The 21900-nt window shown below is 43.7% G+C and overlaps 1 protein-coding gene across 2 annotated transcripts in view; it reads left to right on the top strand.

Annotated features, from left to right (window-relative positions):
* The window catches only part of GPC3 (glypican 3), a 1010059-nt gene that overhangs the window by 890937 nt on the left and 97222 nt on the right, over positions 1-21900 (top strand). The window lies entirely within an intron of this gene.

Genomic DNA, 21900 nt, shown 5'->3' with positions numbered 1-21900 from the left:
AGCGCACCAGCGCCCCCCAGTGGGGAATTTGGCTGAATTGCTCTGGAAAAGCCTCTCGTGCACCTGCGTGCACGTATGTTAGCCCGATGACCACCAACACGTCCCTGACATTGCCCCCTCCCAACGGGCAGCCTCCGGATGCCCAGATAACTCCTCTTCTCAGGATGAGCAGAGAAATAGGCCTGGATCAAACGTTCAGCATGAATATTGTTATTGGGTTCCCATGAATTGTTCTCCGGACCATACCCCTTCCATTTGATCAAGAACTGTACCTGCCCCAATCTCTTTCTGCAATCGAGGATAGCCTCCACTTCATATTCCTCGTTTCCGTCCACCAAGACAGGTTCGGGGACCCTGGTGCCCCTATTAGGGAAGGGATCGGTTACAGCAGGCTTCAATAATGACACATGGAACACAGGATGGATTTTAAGTGAGTCAGGTAAACACAGTTCGTAAGACACCTCATTAACCTTCTTTTTCACCGGAAAAGGTCCAATAAACTTAGGAGCAAGCTTCTTGGAAGGACAAGCTAGTTTAATATTATTGGTAGACAGCCATACCTTATCACCAATCTGCAGGTCTAGATCTCCTCTTCTCTTTTGATCGAAGAACCTCTTACTGTCTGCTTGTGCCTTGGATATCGCTTCCTGTAGCATCCGGTTGTTGTGACTGAGGAACTGTACTGTGTCCTGGACCGCTGGAACTGGGGATTCTGGAAGAAAATCTGGTAAGAAAGACACATGAAAACCATAATTGGCAAAAAACGGGGACTGACCCGTGGCAGAGTGGCTAGCATTATTGTAAGCGAATTCCGCTAGAGGTAGTAGGGACACCCAGTCATCTTGTACAAATGAGGTAAAGCATCTAATGTACTGCTCTAGCGTTTGATTTGTCCGTTCAGTTTGCCCATTTGTTTGGGGGTGATACGCTGAAGACAGGGCCAATTCAATTTTCAGTATTTCACATAGGGCTTTCCAGAAACATGACGTAAACTGCACCCCCCTATCGGATACTATATTTGCAGGAACTCCGTGCAGCCTGACGATCTCCTTGATAAATACACGGGCAGTCTCTACAGCAGAAGGTGTCCCCTTTAAGGGCAAAAAGTGGGCCATTTTGGACAGACGATCGACGACTACGAAGATCGCCGAACATCCTTCTGAGCATGGTAATTCGACAATAAAGTCCATTGCTATCATCCTCCAGGGCCTATCTGGTATGGGTAACGGCCTCAACAGTCCCCAAGCTTGGTTCCTAGAGGTTTTATTTTGAATGCAAAGAGGACAGGAGCTAACGTACTTTTTGCAGAATTCTTTCATGTTAGGCCACCAGAACGTGCGTTGCACGAGTTCAAGGGTCTTACGGACCCCAAAATGTCCTGCAAGTGGATGATCATGCAACAAGCTCAGCACTTTGACTCGGATGTCTTCTGGCACAAATATCTGACTTCCTTTCCATAATAACCCATCTCGAGGTACTACAGCAAGTCCTTGAAGGCTTGAAGGTTCTGGTGATGCTTGTCTGATCAAGGACAGGACGTCCGTCTGAAGGAGTAGGAAATTATTTGCTGGCAGGATGGTGTCAGGTACAGAAGGTTCCTTGGGATGGTCAAACATGCGCGACAGCGCGTCTGGTTTTACGTTCTTGGTTCCTGGCCGATAGGTAATATGAAAACAGAAACGTGTGAAAAATAAGGCCCACCGGGCTTGTCGAGGTTTCAGTCTTCTAGCAGATCTTAAATATTTGAGGTTCTTGTGATCCGTATATATTAGAACCGGATGGACCGCACCCTCCAACAAATACCTCCACTCTTCTAGTGCTGCCTTAATGGCCAGTAACTCTCGATCACCCACATCATAATTTCGCTCAGCCGGCGAGAGTTTCCTGGAGAAAAAACCCACAGGGTGCATCAGATCCTTGTTCCCCTGTCGCTGAGAGATGACTGCACCCACGGCCACTTCAGAAGCATCCACCTCCAGAATAAAAGGTAGGGATGGGTCAGGATGGCTGAGAATTGGAGCTGAGGTGAACCGTCTTTTTAATTCTTCAAAGGCCTCCTGAGCCTCAGAGCTCCAGTGAAAAGGACAGTTCTGCTTGGTTAGCTGCGTAATAGGTGAAATGATGGCAGAGAATCCTTTAATAAATTTTCTGTAGAAATTTGCGAATCCAACAAAGCACTGTACGCCCTTCTTGTCCAGAGGGGCTGGCAAATCTAGCACAGCGGACACTTTTTGAGGATCCATTTTAATGCCGGTAGGAGAGATCACTAGCCCCAAAAACTGAATGTCCCTTTGTTCAAATTCGCATTTTTCTGCTTTGGCATACAGTCCGTGTAAACGAAGACGGCTCAAGACCTTGCGAACATGTTCTCGATGTTGGTTAAGGGAATTAGAGAAGATCAAAATATCATCCAAGTAAACTATCATAAAGATGTACAGGAAATCTCTGAATATATCGTTGACCAGATGCTGGAATGTGGCAGGGGCATTGTATAGGCCGAAGGGCATGACCAAGTACTCGTAGTGCCCGAAACGGGTCCGGAAAGCCGTCTTCCATTCATCCCCGGCCCGAATGCGGACCAGGTTGTAGGCCCCTCTTAAATCCAACTTGGTGAAGATAACAGCAGACCTCAACTTCTGAAATAGTTCAGGTATCAGGGGCAACTGGTAGCGGTTTTTGACTGTGATCTTATTTAAGTCCCGATAGTCCACACATGGACGAAGAGTCTGATCTTTTTTGGCAACAAAGAATATACCAGCTCCAGCTGGGGAGGTAGAAGGTCGAATAAAGCCCTTCTCGAGGTTTTCATTAATGTATAGCTTAAGAGCCTCTTGTTCCTTCTCAGATAATGGAAAGATGCGCCCGAAGGGAATCTCAGCCCCAGGAAGCAACTCAATTGGGCAATCATAGGGGCGATGGGGTGGCAGGGAGTCCGCTCCCTTCTTGCTGAAAACATCTGCAAATTCGTGATAAACTTCTGGTATGGTTTGGAGGTGATCTGGATCTACATCCATGCAGAGTAAGGTGGCAGCTGGTTTGGAGGGTTCAGGTAAACAATGTCTCTGACAATAGGGAGATAGAAACTTGATTTCACCGGTAGACCAATTAACGTGGGGATTATGGGCCTGAAGCCAAGGCATGCCCAAAATGATCGGAAACAGAGGAGAGGAGATAACGTCCAGAATCAGGAACTCTTTATGCTGAGCTGAACAGGTGACAAGCAGTGGAAGGGTTTCCTGAGAGACTTGTCCTGATTTTATGTGGGACCCATCGGCCAGAAAAACGGAAAGTCTGTGAGTTTTGTCTTTCAGAGGAAGATTCTGTTGAGCAGCAAAGGCAGAGTCAATAAAGCAGCTGCAAGCCCCAGAATCAATGATGGCGTTGATCCGGATTGTTCTTCCCTGGAGCTGTAACGAGAGAGGGAGAGCAAGTTGAGTGGCATTGGCGGTTAATGCTGAAAGACTGGCCGGGGTAGAGGAAACACACTTACTGGTCTTGACCGGGCAGTTGTTCACATAGTGGCCTGTCCCACCACAGTAGAGGCAGAGGTTCAGCTGACATCTACGTGCCCGCTCTTCAGGAGATAAAGTAGAACGCAGTAGTCCTAACTGCATCGGTTCCGAAACATCAGGTGTTGGAGTGGCCGGGTTGGAGCAGGTAGAAGGTAGGTATCGGGAAGAAGGCATTGGAACTTTTGCAGTCATCCACATGGGGCACGTTTGCTGGGAGGAGCGTTCGGATCGGCGTTCACGAAGGCGCCGATCGATCTGGATGGTTAAAGCAATAAGTTCCTCAAGGGTATCCGGCATTCCTACCCGTGCGAGCTCATCCTTGAGGCTCTCTGATAACCCCATACGGAATTGATGGCGTAATGCCGCATTATTCCATTGTGTGTCCGCGCTCCAGCGTCGAAAGTCCGTGACATAGTCCTCGGCAGGTCTGCGGCCTTGCTGGAGCGCGAACAAAGCTGACTCAGCGGTGGCAGTACGCTGCGGGTCATCATACAGTTGGGCCATGGCCTCAAAGAAAGAGGACAAGGACTGGATCTGTGCTGAGTTGTTTTCCAGCAGGCGATGAGCCCAGGTTTGCGGCTCTCCTTGCAGAAGGGATATCACAAATCCTACTTTAGTAGCCTCCAAAGAAAAAGTCCGTGGCTGTAAGGCAAAATATAACTGACAGGCACTGCGGAAGGCCAGGAACTTCGTGCGGTCCCCAGAGAACCTCTCAGGGATGGGAACCCTTGGTTCGGGTGGAAGCATAACCACAGAGGGAGATACAGTGGCTTGAGCTGGAGCTGCTGCTGGAGCAGGAGATGCGCCTCCTGGGCTACTGAGGTTCAGAACTTGACCTTCCAGTCTGGTATAACTGTCTTGCAAAGTCTGTACAGCTTGCGTGAGTGCGGCTAAGTGCGTACAGATTTCCTTGATAGGAGAGGCCTCTCCTGCGGGCTCAGACATGGCTGTTCGTACTGTTAGGTACCTGGTAGTTGAGCCCGACTGGTGGAAGGAGACCTCTCTTAAGCACTGGTTCAGAAGCCACTGGAGTGGGGACAGTAGTCTACTGAGCACAGTGGGTAGGAGTGCCTGATGCGGTTTCTTGCGATGGCCAGCGCAGGAGCTGATGAGACTTCCTTCAGGGAGGCTGTATAGTGGATGCAGGTAGGCAGAAGCGGATCCGTTAGCAGGCAGGAGAAGGATGTTGCAGCAGCAGAACCTGGAGCTGGAAGAGCAGGTGGTGAGCAGCGTCACAGGACACAAGCAAAGCAGAGTCAAACAGTCCGTATCAGCAGGAGATCAGGCAGGTATATGGCAGAAGGGATGATCACAGAATAGTCAGGCAGGCAGGTAATCGGCAACAGGTAACAGGATACAGCAAGGTCAGGCAGGCCGGGTCGGGTAGGAGATAGCAGAGTAGTCAGACGGAGCCGGGTCAATTCACAATAGTAACAACAGGCAGATTACAGAACTCAGGTGCAGAGCTGCAGACGAACAGCACCTGATGGAAGTAACTGACGTCTATTTAAAGGGACTTTGGCGCCAAACAGCGCTAGCGCGAACGGGCGCGCGAACGGGCGCGCGCGGAAGCGCACCAGCGCCCCCCAGTGGGGAATTTGGCTGAATTGCTCTGGAAAAGCCTCTCGTGCACCTGCGTGCACGTATGTTAGCCCGATGACCACCAACACGTCCCTGACAGGTTTCTAATGTGCTCAGTAGTGGCTGCAGACAGGTGGCACCTGTGAGATGTGGCAGGTCTGTAGTAGCACTGAGATAATGGGAAGTCAGTTCAAGCCAGAGTTCGGAGCCAGGGGGATAACAGAGCAGGCAGTGTCAGAGGGGATGCCGAAGTCAGATACAGGAGAGAGTAGAGAAAATCTGTGGACAAGCCGAGGTCAGGTCAGGAGACAGGCAGGAGAATATTCAAGGACAAGCCGGGTTGGTAGCAAAGGATTTTCAGGAACAAGGATCACAGGAACACGGTACAAGCTGAAGATCAATCAGCTTTGAACACTAACACACTTCCTTATGTGACGTGCTGGTAGAGATGCTGGATCCTAGAGCCCTTCTCCTGCTGTTGGTGTCTTGACGGATGTTGGGTCCTAGAGCCCTTCTCCTACCATTGGTTCCCTGACAGGCGTGCTGACATTCTCACTTTGACGGAAGATGATTGGTAGGATTGCCTACTTTAATTTTTGAAAACCACGTTTTCCTCCAAGGACCAGTTTCTTCAGTTGAAATTTCTCCACCATCATACTTGCTTGTCCATTATATATCCGGGAACCTCAGACATGTTTTGTGGGCTCAGTACTGACTCTTACGTTCATGTTTTCCGGCTCTGCCCTAAGCTGCAACGCTATTGGAAGTGAGTGTTGGACAGTGCTGCTTGATCCAACTTTGTGTTTGTTGGGCCTTCTGGAGGTTGTGGTGCCTAAAAACATGGTTTTTGTGTTTTACTCCGCTTTCTATGAGAGAGAGGAGATATTATTTTAAAGTGGAAGTCCCCTGCCCCCCCCCTCCCCCCCCCCTACAGTGAGTGGCTGCAAAGCAGCCAATGGGACTCTCCCTTCATATAAGCTTGCCTATGCTTATAGGAACTGCCCCCATAAGTTTTATAAAATGTGGCATTGTTGGGTTGATACACAAGGTATCACCGTATAATTCTTGTATGTGCTGCAAACTTTAGCAGACCTAGTCTGTGGGTTTTCTTGCTTACTACCCTTGTTATCCCCCCTTCTTTTTTTTCCTCCCTTACCTCTCCTGGTACCCCTCCTCCTTCCTCCTACCCCCTCCTTTCCCTTCTCATCCTTTCCCTTCCTCCCAGCTGGTGATTAAGATTTTAGTATGTTCGAACATGTACTTGAAATGATACTGTGCCCGCCTACATATTGCATTGTTCTTTTTTGCAATGTTATGATACCGCCTGCTATTGTCAGTTAGTATGTTCTTTCTTTGTACCTTTTGTACTCATTTGTATATTTTGCAAACTTTAAGACTCTTAATGGTAAAAATAAAAAAAAGAAAGTCAGAGGTATATAGAGGACAAAGGCTTCCCCATCACTCATGAGGCTAACAACCGTTCAAGAAGATCTGATTTAAGGGTGGGAGGCAGTTGAAATTCCACAGAGAAGGCATGATGCAGGATTTTTACTTCATAAATACCTTTATATTGCCTTAAAATATCTTTACATTGTAGCCCTCTATGCTGTCATATATAGGTATCAACCCACGCCAGTTCTCTTACTGAGTGCTGATTACTGAGAGCACATAGTCTAACTTTGGTGTTAGTACAATGTTTGACTGCATATTTATTTCTGTGGCTTCAACTGGTTTTGTCTTGCAAAGTCCAGGTTCTCTTTAATCCACTCTGAAATATTGAAACAGTGGAACACTAGGCAGCAGGTGAAAGTTTCTGCAACAAGAGAAATGTGTTGACAGCTCATGCTGTCATCTACCTGCTGCTGCTAGAGTTGTCATTTACTATTATAGGTGTGCTGTGCAAGAAGAATTTAAAATTGTTGTCATACTGAGAGCAGGTAGACAGCCCCCACATTAAACTTTTTTTTTTTGTTTTTCATTCAACCTTTTTGTTTTTACTTCAACCAGCAGGTTGAAGTAAAAAAAAAGATTTAATTCCATCTTGCTATGCTATTGTATTCTGCCATCAGAATACAATGATCAGTGCTGCCAGCTATAGCAAGCGGCATTCATCAGTCAGGAAAAACCCAACAGGCTGGTTTGACAGAAGTCAATTGTCAGATCAACTTCTGACCAACTAGGGTACCCATACATGGATTAAAATTCAGATGGTCCCTGCTGAACGAGATGAATTTCAATCCATGTATGGCCAGCTTTAAACTTATGGCTAGAAGTTTGCATTTCACTCACTAGTGCACTAGTGAGTGATGGGGAAGCCTTTGTCCTCTATATACCTCTGACTTTCTTTTTTTTATTTTTACCATTAAGAGTCTTAAAGTTTGCAAAATATACAAACGAGTACAAAAGGTACAAAGAAAGAACATACTAACTGACAATAGCAGGCGGTATCATAACTTTGCAAAAAAGAACAATGCAGTATGTAGGGTGCGGGCACAGTATCATTTCAAGTACATGTTCGAACATACTAAAATCTTAATCACCAGCTGGGAGGAAGGGAAAGGATGAGAAGGGAAAGGAGGGGGTAGGAGGAAGGAGGAGGGGTACCAGGAGAGGTAAGGGAGGAAAAAAAAGAAGGGGGGATAACAAGGGTAGTAAGCAAGAAAACCCACAGACTAGGTCTGCTAAAGTTTGCAGCATATACAAGAATTATACGGTGATACCTTGTGTATCAACCCAACAATGCCACATTTTATCAAACTTATGGGGGCATAAGAAACCCTGCAGTTCTTCATAACAAAAAATCAATGTTATTCTTGAGACAAGCAGTATAGCCCAATCACAGGAAGTCCCCAACCCTTTTTCCAAAACACACCTGCAGGGAAGCTGCACAGAACACAAAAGAATTAATTATAAAAGGAATTAATGGCACCCAATCGCGCATCTGCTAAAAAGTAGCCCGTTTTGTCTGCAGGTCAGGAATCTGTGCGATTATGCTCTAGTTCCCAACCTGCATGTGTGTGAACCTAGCCCTAATGAATGATGTGAACTCTGTGCTGTTTTTTCTGTGACTCTCTTACCTTCATAGATTGGGAGCTGCCAATTTTGAAGGCTATTCAGATTTGAAGGCTATTGAGTTGTTATCCCTATCCTTCCTTTACTGCCTAAGTAAGCCATAGAACTGGAACTAGCATGTGCATAGGCCACATAGTAGTTCTAAGTCAGTGACTAAAAAGTAAAGTCAGGATCAGAATGACGGCTTTGGAATCTGGACCTTCAAGATACATCTATAATGGCAGCTACCATGGATACATCCTGGCAGCTTCCCTTTAAAAGTGAACCTGTGCAGTGTGTTATACTTTTAAAAGCTTCCTGCTATTACCTTGAATAGCTGGAAAAGCTTTTCTGGAGCCCCTTTACAATCTAGTTTCACTTTACCGGGACCTCGCTTTCACTGGCTTCATGGCTAGGTCCTGCAAATTGCTTCAGTGGCCAGTGAGAGTGTTATGAGTATAGGTTTTGGAATTATGAGGTCAAGGAAAGCTAGGCCCGAGTAACAAAGTGCATCTAATTCAGAAAGGAGCACAAACGTGTTTTTTTGGTTAACAAAGGTAATATCTGTTGTATTGTGGTGTGTGTTCTTATGCAGCATTTTTAAATGTGTAAAATTGATTATAGGCTTACTTTAAAGCTTAAGCGTTGTTGTAAGTGATAGTAAGTAACATTTACAGTATTTCTTTTAGGACCACACAGAAATCTTTGTCCTCATAGTGTATATATTTTGTCTTTGTAAACATTGTCGTACAGTTCTGTAGATTAATATGTTGATCTTGATAGCAGGATTGGAAGGCAGAATTCACACGGCAGTTAATAGTAGAGTTCATGAGAAAAGGTCTGTATTACAAATTGCTCTGCAGGCTGAATAACGCCAAGCTAATTCCTCTGATCAGACTACATGAAACAGAAGTGGATAGATTATAAGAACAATCTGCCAGCTGAGGCCCTCTCCTTATATGTGTCTTGTACTTATTAACCAGCCATTAAGTACTGAAGTGATGTCAGAGGATACAAGTACAAGGATACAAGTACCAACTGAGTAACCAAGACATCTTATGGATGGATGTGGCTTTAAATCTATTTATATGCCTTGGGAATTATTTAGAAGGAAATTCAGGCTTATACACATTTTAAACAATACAAAAGGACAACTACCACTTTGTATTATATGAATGTTGCTTTGGTGAGGTATAAATAGGAGCTCATGTATATTACTATCTACAGCCTTACATCTACCCCATTTCCTGATATCCAAGAGCTAAGAAAATGAAGATTTATAATAGGAATCACATGATATTGATTTTGGAATGGGGTTTAATTATGTGCCAAATTTATTTTCTGTAGCAAGATGCCCATACACTTCAAGAAGGCCATTTTTAATGTTGAATACCGCTATCTACTCTCAGCTGGACACTGCACTGTGTAATTAACACTGTGCCTGCTTTTTATACTTTATTCATAGCACTGCAGAGAACTCTTCTGTAATAGGAGGAGAGGCAGGTCACATGAAGGTGTGCTTTATAAATATGCCTTTTTTTAAAAAGCAGTATGGCTGTAGTAATGCAACTGGGTCCCCCAGATTTCCCACTTTTATGAAAATCCTTGTACTTGTGAATTTAACATAATACATGTCGTTTTTGTTGGCATGGTATCATGGCTGTATTTACCATAATGCTACTCATGGACTAGCACCTAGGCCAGCTCTGCCTGACCTATTAACTTGCCTTACTAAGAACTGGAGATGCTGTCCTTCCACCACCAATCAGACTCATACATATCCTGGAAATCTGAATCATACTCATGGCTCAGGTGAAATAACTCCAGTTTTTAAAGTGAACAGGTGAAGCAACAGGTTCAGTTAACTTCCCCCTCTCCAGCTGCACATATTCAACATCCCTTCAATTCCATTGCTGCTCCATTCAGTTATTTTACCCCATCCACCAGATTCAGAATTTCTGGACAATTGGGAATTTGATTACTAGCCAAGTGAAAATATCTCCAGTTTTTAGTATGCAAAGGCATCACGCCCAGATTGATCTGTATTTTGTGCAGTGCAAATGTCCAAATATTATATTTTAATTGATTTTCTTTATCCAAGATACTCATTAAAGTGGTTTGTGGATGAAAAAGCAAAATTCTCACAACCAAATAATGCCTTAATGTTGGGGTATTCAAATGATGTATATAAATTCAGTGATTACCTAGTTCACTTTTAGGGTATAAAGGTCATCAATTTAGTCTAGATTTCAATTAAAAATGTTTTTTTCATCACATTTAAAAACAAGACTTAAACATATATATCCTGGACATATAGTTATCTGAACACCTTCTAGGCCTACAACCCAATAATTGTATTTTCAATATTAGTAAGTATATGCCCATGTAAGTCATTCAGCAAAATACAAATAATCCACTGAAAGTGGGGAGTCATTGAAGAATCTTGATTCATTTTGTGAACAGAGTTTACTTCTTCAGGAAAAGGGAAGGTCTAAATATACCACCAATATACTGCTTCTAGTATATTGGTGGTAGAATATTATTGTACTACAAGATGACCAGCCCTGGTGAACTTTCTAGTTAGATTAGATCTTAAGAATAGTGCTGCAGTTATTCGATATCCTTTCAAATCCTAACAGGGGGCTGTATTACTGTAGAGAAGTGGTGTGTCTGCAGCCCTCCTTTTGGATGGTGTCCAAAGGTAGAATGACCCACTTAAAAGATATTCCATCGTTTAGATCAATGCTAAAGCACCCTTAAGCATACCTCTCACTGCCACACAGTCATCTGGGTTTTAGGACTGATCACACAAAAGGTTTAGAAGGATGTTAAATGACTGTATTCTCCTCCTCAAGACGAAGCAGATATAATTTTGGCTATGGCCCGAATAAAAGACAATCTGGAAATAAATGGATCCAAAATCTAATTTTATCTAGACTACTCAGTGAAAGTGCAGAAAATGAGAGCCCAATACTCGAAGCTCAAGAAGCGACTCCGCAATTTGCAACTGACATATACGATGTTGTATCCACTTAATTTAATGATTGTAGCTAGAGACGAAACAAGTTTTTTTGATAATCCTAAGGCTGCTACTACCTGGTTGGATAAGAATGAGCAGCAATTGCTTCCTCACCATGAGACGATATCCGATGCAAAATGACACTGTATTAATATGAGAATGTTCTCTATATGACCGGTCAGGGACAGTGGGGGGGGGGGTGACTCCTGCGATTTTTCATTTTCACGGTTCTGCACCTGCCAACCCTCTCCTTTAATATATCGCTGTTGGGTGGAGAGGGATGGTGGATTGCTATTGTTTTTTTTTTCTCTCTCTTTATTTTTCCCTAGTGGGAAAAAAGTTTTATTTTTGCGTGTGGTTGGGGTTTTGTTTTTTTTTGTGGGCCTATACATAAATACTATCAAATACTATTGGTTATAATGGAGGGGTTTGTCTGGGGCATGGATAGTCTCCACTGTTATGGTTGTGATGTTCCTATCTTCTCCCTTGTGAAGAATGAATGCTGAATTTAGAATAGTGTCATGGAACGGAAAAGGATTGAAAGAACCAGTAAATAGGAGACATTTTGTCTACCCTGGAGCAATATAACCTGTCAATTGTCTTCCTGCAGGAAAAACCTCTTACACAGGACACAACGTCAATATTACAGTATGAGAGGTACCCTATACAATACCATTCGGTATATTCTACGTAGGCAAGAGGTACCAGTATTTTGATATCATCTAGAATTCAATTTTCCTGCAGGAAGGCATTGATAAACCCACCAGGTAGATTTGTTTTACTGGTTTGCACATTTTTTCAACAGTCTATATACTGGGCTCAGTGTATATTCCTCCGCCATATAGTTCAGAAATATTGCGCAAAATTGGTATGTTCTTGGCAGAGTATACTGGTTTACCGTTATCGATAATAGGAGATTTTAATAACGTTTGTAATCAAAGTATGGATCACTATCCAGCAGGCCCACAGGTAGAAACTTCTTTTGCAACCCACCTACAAGAACTAGGGCTACAGGATATATGGAGGGCATTTAATCCTACGTGCAACTTACTCATGTTGCTCCTCTACTTATGGATCACTATCCAGGATTGATCTAGTCCTGGGTACGGATCTAACTCTCCCATTTGCCTCAGATATGCAGTATCTAGCAAGTAATATCTCAGACCATTCACCAATTTCTTTGTCTTTAAAAAGGATTAAACCCAGAAATAAATTGATTTGGAGAGTTAATGCTCAGTGGCTGCAGGTGTTACCAATGAACAGCTTTATACGTTAATCTTTGGTCGATTTCTAGGTAATATGGGATACTATGAAAGCTTTCTTAGGAGGAATATTAATACAAGCTATCAGTCGGTTTAAAAAATCAAATGTTGAGTGGGAAAACTGCCTTGTAGGAGAAGTGCAACAAAAAGAATTTCAACATATCCCCAACATATCCCCAATACCCCAATAAATCATTCTATATGGAAAGCAACTCTTATATAAAAGGACAGTCATGGAAAAAGCAGAACAAGATCTTCTGTTTATAAGGAGCAGGTATTACAGGGAAGGGGAAAGGAATGGGAAAATGTTAGCTGTAATGGCTAAATCCCAGACCCGGTCTAACCATATTCCATATTCCCGCAGTACGTTTGTCAACAGGAGATATCTCACGTAATTAAATAGATATTACATCATCCTTCTTATCCTTTTTATGGTTTATACAGGAGTAAGGTCTCTTATAAATTGGACCAATTTGGAGACTTTCACCGCCCCCTGGAGATACCCTCAATTTCTGGAGATGACGGACAAAGACTTAATTTCCCACTGACATTGGAGGAATTAATTAGTGCAGTTTCAGAATCGGCTAATGGTAAGGCGTCAGGTACTGATGGCTTGCCATCAGAGACATATAAGATTTATGGAGAAATACTGCTCCTAGAATTATTGAAAGTGTTAAATCAGGCATTTGACACATGTAGGCTCCCGGATTCAATAAATTAAGCTACTATTATTGTAGTACCCAAACCAGATAAAGATCTGATGTTACCAGAGTCTTATCGGCCAATCTCACTGTTGAACTCAGATGTCAAGATGGTGAGGGTTTTGGCCAATAGACTAAATACTGTTAAAAGGAAATTGATGAACCACGACCAGACAGGTTTCATCTCAGGAAGATCTGCAACAACAAATCTGAGGAAACTGTTTAACTTAACAGCTGACTCCTGAAAATGTGGGAAAAAGAGTGGTATTGTCCCTCGACGCAGCAAAAGAGTTTGACTGTGTTGGGTGGACATATCTGTGGGAGGTTTTGGAAAGATTTGGCCTGGGGGAAGCCTTTGTGAGATGGATAAAATGATTATATCGTGCCCCTCGAGCATGTGTACAGATTAATGGTACTGTATCAAATTTTTTTTTCTTTATCTAGGAAGACTAGACAGGGCTGCCCTTTATCCCCATTACTGTTTGCCTTAGCAATAGAGTCCTTAGCAATAGCAATTAGACAAACATCTTTAATTAAAGCGTTTAAGAGAGGAAAAAGGGAAGATAAACTTTGTATGCAGGCGACACTCTGCTGTTTCTGGGAGATATGGATGAATCACTAATTCTGCTGTAAACCTGATAGAGACCTTTGGCTCCTTCTCTGGTTGGAATCCGGGTCCACCGGCAATGCTATTCAAAAACCCACCTTAGTGTTAATGAATAGAATATGGCAAGAAATGAAACGAACAATGCAATATATAGACATATCCGTTCATACCACTTTATGGGATAATATAAAGTATAAGGAGATAAATAAACTGGAAGCATTTGGGGTGTTGAAAGGATTGGGGATTCAATATATTGATCAAATATACTCCGATGGAGTTTTAAAAACATATTAAGAACTACAAGAAGAATATTCCCTTCCCCCAATACCTTTTTTCAATATCTAAAATTAAGACATGCTTTACAGAACCAATTTAAAGGTAATAAGTTGTAGACGCTATAACTTTTGCGCAAACCAATCAATATACAGGTGGTCCCCGGGTTACAAACAGGATAGGGGCTGTAGGCTTGTTCTTAAAGTGGTTGTAAACCCTTTATAACCACTTTAACCTACAGGTTAGCCTAGATTAAGGCTTACCTGTAGGTGCTTGAAATATCTCCCAGACCTGCACGGCCTAGGAGATATTTGCATTTCTTCTGTGCATGCACTAGAGTTAAAAAGGGCACACTGTGCCGTTTCTAGCTTGGGTCATGCCGTTAAAGGTGGCTCCCGCGTGCATGCGCGTGAGTGACGTCACGCGACTTCGGCCAGCCACAGAGCCGGAGTTCGTGGCCCCGGAAGGACGTGGGGTGAAGAATGGACGCTCGCTACTAGCGAGGAAGACGGGGACATTGCGGGCTTCTCCTGCAGGTAAGTGACACATAATGGGCTACTATGTGATGCATAGTAGCCCATTATGCTTTACCTTTGCAGGGAAATAAAGAGGAAGTAACACCCATCAGGGTTTACTTCCTCTTGCAGTTGAATCTGTTTGTAAGTTGGAACAGGTACATTTTTTAAGTGTAGCTCCAGCCAAAAAATCTATTTTTAAGCTTTTTTGGGTAGCATAGGGAACGGTTATCACCCCTGTAACATTTGTTTTGCTGTCTGTGTCCCTGTTCAGAAGATTTCACCTCACTTTCTGTTTTTGGGTTATTAGGGAAACAAGGATTGGTGATAAAGCATCAGTGCAGACACCTTTTTCCCATATTAACTCTTACAGGAGAGAATTTCCCTTCCTAGGGGTAGATTTCCTCTCACTTCCTGTTGTCTCCCTCAGTTTGTAAGTAGGAGTCGTTTGTAAGTCGGATGTTTGTAAGTAGGGGACCGCCTGTACGCTTATTGCGATTTTTTTTTTAACAAAAATATGTAGAAGAATATATATCGGCCTAAACTGAGGAAGAATCTCTTTTTTTTTTTTTTTTTTTTAATTTATTTGGGGATATTTATTATAGCAAAAAGTAAAAAATATTGTGTTTTTTTTCAAAATTATCGCTCTTTTGTTTATAGCGCAAAAAATAAAAACTGCAGAGGTGATCAAATACCACCAAAAAAAAAGCTCTATTTGTGGGGGAAAAAAGGACGTCAATTTTGTTTGGGTAAACCTTCTCACAATTGTCAGTTAAAGCAACGCAGTGCCGTATCACAAAAAATGGCCCGGTCAGGAAGGGGGTAAATCCTTCCGGGGCTGAAGTGGTTAAAGGTTCAAAATATGCCATTAATAGATCTAATTGAAAATATACAAATTAAAAAGGGCATTATCTCTAAAATATATGGCTAACTTGCCAACTTTGGGGAAAGGCTACTTGTCATGCTAGATGGGGATGGGATAAGGACCTAGGAGACTTAAAGTGATTGTAAGGCTTCATCTTTTTTTTTTTTTTTTTTTTTTTAAATAACAAACATGTCATACTTACCTCCACTGTGCAGCTAGTTTTGCATAGAGTGGCCCAGATCTTCGACTTCTGGGGGATCCCTCGGTGGCTCCTCCTCTTATCAGATAACCCCCTAGGAGAAGCGCTCTCCCACGGGGTTACCCTGCGGGCGTGCTCCCGAGTTCTGCATTGGTGTCCATAGAAACGAATGCCGGACTCAGCCCCGCCCCCGGTGCCCGCGTCATTGGATTTGATTGACAGCAGCGGGAGCCAATGGCTGCACTGCTATCAATCTATCCAATCAAGAGCCAGGACCTCGTGCAGAGAGGGAGAGAGCGTATCCGCCAAGTGAATGAATGGGCTCAGGTAAGTAAAACAGGGGGGCTGCGGGGCCAGTCACTGCCAGAAGTTTTTTCACCTTAATGCATAGGATGCATTAAGGCGAGAAAACACAAGGGTTTATAACCCCTTTAACAGATGAACAATGGCAAAATATTTTGTAACAAGTACAATTAGTATCAGTTTCACCCCAGCAAACTTTAACACAATTATATATCATTTATAGGGTGCATAGGACCCCATCTGAATGTCCCCGGTGTAAAGGAAAACCTCTGCTGACCTAATACATATGTTATGGAAATGCCCTAAATGATGTAGGTATTGGCAAAAATGAATTGATACTATTAACCGGGTATATCAAATATAGGTACAAGTGGATCCTAAAAAAGGTTTATTGGGGTGCCTAGAAAAAGAAACATATATACCAACAATCAGGACAGCAATTAACAAGATGTTAAAAAACTACGAAAGACCCCCTATCGGGGCTTTAAAGCAGCCAATAAGATTCAATAGAAGTAGTCAAAAAGGATTAATTTTATTGGTACAAAAAATATATAATAAAAATAAGTAAATTGATTCTGACTGTTCAAGTCAGGACATGAACTGTATGCATCATAAAATTTGCAACGGACAATACCCGTATCTAGGAACAGTACAAATTGCAATGTGTTATGAGACAACTAAAGTTTCCTTAAGGGTATAATCCCCAAAGTATTGCAACAGACAGTGCCTAGGAATAAAAACAATGTACAATACAATATATGGGACAACAAAAATATAAATATGAATGCTGACGTGTTTCGACCCTCGCTGGGTCTTCTTCAGAGGATGGGTTGTCCGCTGTGGAAATGCAAACATATATCGAACAGTGGCATAAGACTCAACAATAGCAAACCCCTCTGTATACAATATAACATATCTGCGTAAATTCCATAATTACCTATCACAAGGTTCCTGGCAATACCGGATATTTAAGATAATGTAGTTCCTCCTATGTCCTCTGTCTCCCCCGTGTCGGGCCAACTCCCCAGAGGACGGGTGGTAGACCAGATGTACCTTACGAGGGATCACGCCTATATGCCCCCCACATGTGCATGGGAGGGAAGGGACCGCAAATGGCCAAAAGCTGCACCTGGAGGAATTCACGTTGGCACTAAAGACAAAAATAGAAAGTGAGGAGTCAGTTGATATGGATGAATCACTAATTCTGCTGTAAACCTGATAGAGACCTTTGGCTCCTTCTCTGGTTGGAATCCGGGTCCACCGGCAATGCTATTCAAAAACCCACCTTAGTGTTAATGAATAGAATATGGCAAGAAATGAAACGAACAATGCAATATATAGACATATCCGTTCATACCACTTTATGGGATAATATAAAGTATAAGGAGATAAATAAACTGGAAGCATTTGGGGTGTTGAAAGGATTGGGGATTCAATATATTGATCAAATATACTCCGATGGAGTTTTAAAAACATATTAAGAACTACAAGAAGAATATTCCCTTCCCCCAATACCTTTTTTCAATATCTAAAATTAAGACATGCTTTACAGAACCAATTTAAAGGTAATAAGTTGTAGACGCTATAACTTTTGCGCAAACCAATCAATATACAGGTGGTCCCCGGGTTACAAACAGGATAGGGGCTGTAGGCTTGTTCTTAAAGTGGTTGTAAACCCTTTATAACCACTTTAACCTACAGGTTAGCCTAGATTAAGGCTTACCTGTAGGTGCTTGAAATATCTCCCAGACCTGCACGGCCTAGGAGATATTTGCATTTCTTCTGTGCATGCACTAGAGTTAAAAAGGGCACACTGTGCCGTTTCTAGCTTGGGTCATGCCGTTAAAGGTGGCTCCCGCGTGCATGCGCGTGAGTGACGTCACGCGACTTCGGCCAGCCACAGAGCCGGAGTTCGTGGCCCCGGAAGGACGTGGGGTGAAGAATGGACGCTCGCTACTAGCGAGGAAGACGGGGACATTGCGGGCTTCTCCTGCAGGTAAGTGACACATAATGGGCTACTATGTGATGCATAGTAGCCCATTATGCTTTACCTTTGCAGGGAAATAAAGAGGAAGTAACACCCATCAGGGTTTACTTCCTCTTGCAGTTGAATCTGTTTGTAAGTTGGAACAGGTACATTTTTTAAGTGTAGCTCCAGCCAAAAAATCTATTTTTAAGCTTTTTTGGGTAGCATAGGGAACGGTTATCACCCCTGTAACATTTGTTTTGCTGTCTGTGTCCCTGTTCAGAAGATTTCACCTCACTTTCTGTTTTTGGGTTAAAATATATGGCTTGCCAACTTTGGGGAAAGGCTACTTGTCATGCTAGATGGGGATGGGATAAGGACCTAGGAGACTTAAAGTGATTGTAAGGCTTCATCTTTTTTTTTTTTTTTTTTAAATAACAAACATGTCATACTTACCTCCACTGTGCAGCTAGTTTTGCATAGAGTGGCCCAGATCTTCGACTTCTGGGGGATCCCTCGGTGGCTCCTCCTCTTATCAGATAACCCCCTAGGAGAAGCGCTCTCCCACGGGGTTACCCTGCGGGCGTGCTCCCGAGTTCTGCATTGGCGTTATGATGCATACAGTTCATGTCCTGACTTGAACAGTCAGAATCAATTTACTTATTTTTATTATATATTTTTTGTACCAATAAAACCCCTCTGTATACAATATAACATATCTGCGTAAATTCCATAATTACCTATCACAAGGTTCCTGGCAATACCGGATATTTAAGATAATGTAGTTCCTCCTATGTCCTCTGTCTCCCCCGTGTCGGGCCAACTCCCCAGAGGACGGGTGGTAGACCAGATGTACCTTACGAGGGATCACGCCTATATGCCCCCCACATGTGCATGGGAGGGAAGGGACCGCAAATGGCCAAAAGCTGCACCTGGAGGAATTCACGTTGGCACTAAAGACAAAAATAGAAAGTGAGGAGTCAGTTGACTCCTCAAATGTTTGAAAGTTTCCCTATCGCGGGGCATTATAGTGGGTCCATGGGTGTGCAGGGAGACATATGCAGAAAGTGGAAAGAAGAGAGGGAATAAAAGGGGAAGGGAAGGGGGGGAAAGGGAAAAAGGTGGGGAGGGAGGACAGTAGGGGAAGGGGGAAAAAAAAACAAAAAAAAAAAAACACACACAAAAACAAACGAAGGGGTGGGGGGAAAGGTTAAATGGGGGAGGGGAAGAGGGGACAGGAAAAAAAGGGGGGGGGAGGGAGAGAAAGGGGAAAAAGAAAAAGAGGAGAAAAGAAAGTGTGAGGAAAGTATGAAAAAGTGAATGAATATAAATGCAAGAAAAAACAGTGAACCACACAGAGTGAAAAAAATGTGACAGTGAGTGAGAGAATTGATGAACAAACAGCAAAGACCCTGCTGCCCATCAAGGACCATATAGTAGTAAGAATATTAGATGGAAAGCAATGGGGTGGCAGCACCACAGGGGGAAAAAAGAAGGGGGGAAAAAAGAGGGGGAAAAAAGGGGGGAAAAAAGGGGAGAGAAAGGAGGGGAAAATAGGGATTGGGAGTGATAGGGTGGGGACAGAAGTGCACAGTGGAGGGGAGGGGGGGGAAAGGGGGGAGGGGGAAGGGGAGGGGAAAGAGGTGGTGGATAGAGGGAGAGGGGGGAAGAAAGGAAAAAAGGGGGGAAAAAAGGGAAATTGGGAGGGTAAGGATGGGGAGTGAGGTGTGAACAGGGTGGGAGCGGAATGCACAGTGGTGTGGGGAAAGGGAATGTGAAATGGGTGGACTAGAAGATGAAACCACAAGATAAACACAACCCTCAACCAAACAAACAGCAACCAAGTGTGTGAGAAAACTATGATAAAGTGCATGGGTGGTCGCGGAACTGTTTACCCAATTGGGCGAACCAAGATGGTTAGACATGGTATTCCATGGTATTCACGCGAATCTGCCCGATTCGCGTGACAAAAAAGGGTCCAGAACTTGTTTGAGCTTCAGGCGTAGGGCTTCAGGCGACTTGGAGTGGAGATGTGAACCATCTCCATAGAGAATAATGGATTTTTTCCCCTCAAGCGTTTTGTAGCTTGAGGCTTCAAGCTACAAAACGCTCAGGTGTGAATGGGCTCTTAAAGTCTCAAAAATTTTTTCCCCCTTCCCCCTTCATCCAAAGGGAGTTAAACACCACCACCCATCCACAGAACCACCTAATGTTGGCGTGTATTGTGCCTTTATGGCTGGAGTGATTACAGTTTTTTCAATTACCGTAGTCACAATTTGTTCAGGTGCAGTGTAGCAGAGATAGACAGAGCTTTATATGAAAGCATTGCATAGGCAACACTTTTTTGTCTGGTGATCACTGTCAAATTACAGTGAACACTAGCTTGCAGTTAACATGTTTGATTTTCAATGTCACAATAGCTATAGTAATTAAAAGCCTTGTCACAGTAAGTATACAGGGCACAATGTGTACAATAAATAGCGGAACTGTTTTTTTTTTTGCTTTGTTTTATTCCTTCTTCTGAAAATGTCCAAAATATGCTAACTCTGCAACTGTGCTGAGTAAACAGCCCCTCCCCCTCTCATGGCTTCATTTTTCGAGAACGAGGAACATTAAAACCAGATTTTTGCAGAATACATTTTATATCTGTCAGAACTAGTTTATTTCCGTAGCGACAACTTTGTAAACAAATTATAACTTTACCCCGTAGAGCCGACAAACTGATGAAAAACAACATTTAGAGGTTTAGATATTGGGAAGAAGGAAATTATTTTATTTGTGTAAACCAACTTGAGTACTCTTGCATAGTTATGTTCAATAAACAGTTTTTTGGGTTGAATGAAGGGGCCCCCCACGTGAATCAAACCAAGCCACATGCCCCCCCACCCCAAAGCACCTTGTCCCCATGTTGATGGGGACAAGGGCCTCTTCCCGACAACCCTGGCCAGTGATTGTCGGGGTCTGCTGGCCGGGGGGTTATCAGAATCTGGAAGCCTCCTTTAACAAAGGGGCCCCCAGATCTCGGCCCCCCACCCTATGTGAATGAGTATGGGGTATGTTCATCCAAGAAAAGTGTCAAAAATAAAAACAGTACACAGGTTTTTGATAAAGTAATTTATTAAAGCAGCTCCGGCGTTTCTCCTTCTGATTTCTTCTCCCTCCGCTGATGTCTTTTTCTGCTGCCGGTTCTTGTCTCTCCGCTGTCTTCTCCCGCCGCCGGTTCACCTCTCTCCACTGTCAGATCACCTCTCTCCACTGTATTCTCCCTCTGTTCTTCCTACAATGTTCTCCCAATGCTCTCTCCCACTATAATGCTGGGTCCGCCTTGTGCCATTACTTATATAGCCATGGGGCGGAGCCATCCGGTGACGTCATTCAGAGGCCCCACTCCCTTGTGATGTCACCGCCCGGGCATGATGCGGGGCCTCTGGATGACGTCACCGGGTGGCCCCGCCCCATGGCTATATAAGTAATGGCACACAGCGGACCCAGCATTACAGTGGGAGAGAGCGTCAGGAGAACATTGGAGGAAGAACAGAGAGAGAAGACAGCGGAGAGAGGAGACCCGGCAGCTGGAGAAGACAGGGGAGAAAGGAGAACTGCCGCCGGGAGAAGACAACGGAGAGAGGAGAACCAGCAGCAGAAGACGACATCAGTGGAGGGAGAAGAACTGAAGGGAGAAGAAATCGGAAGGAGAAGAGATGCCAGAGCTGCTTTAATAAATTACTTTATCAAAAACATGTGTACTGTTTTTATTTTTGAGACTTTTTTTGGGGTGAATGGGTAGGGATACAATGTATCCCTACTCATTCACATAGGGTGGGGACCCCCTTGTTGAGGGCATGTGGCCTGGTATGGTCCAGGAGGGGGAGCTCGCTCGCCCCCCCCCCCCTTCCTGGCCTGCCAGGCTGCATGCTTAGATACGGGTCTAGTATGGATTTTGGGGGGAACTTCCAAAAAAATTGGCTTGGGCGTTCCCCCTAAAATCCATACCAGATCAAAGGGTCTGGTATGCTTCTGGGGGGAAGCCCACGCCAGTTTTTTCT

This window comes from Aquarana catesbeiana, linkage group LG09 (assembly GCF_042186555.1).
Source record: "Aquarana catesbeiana isolate 2022-GZ linkage group LG09, ASM4218655v1, whole genome shotgun sequence".
Taxonomy (NCBI): Eukaryota; Metazoa; Chordata; class Amphibia; order Anura; family Ranidae; genus Aquarana; species Aquarana catesbeiana.
Note: the sequence above shows the minus strand (reverse complement) of the source record. Positions and strands in the feature narration are given on the sequence as shown.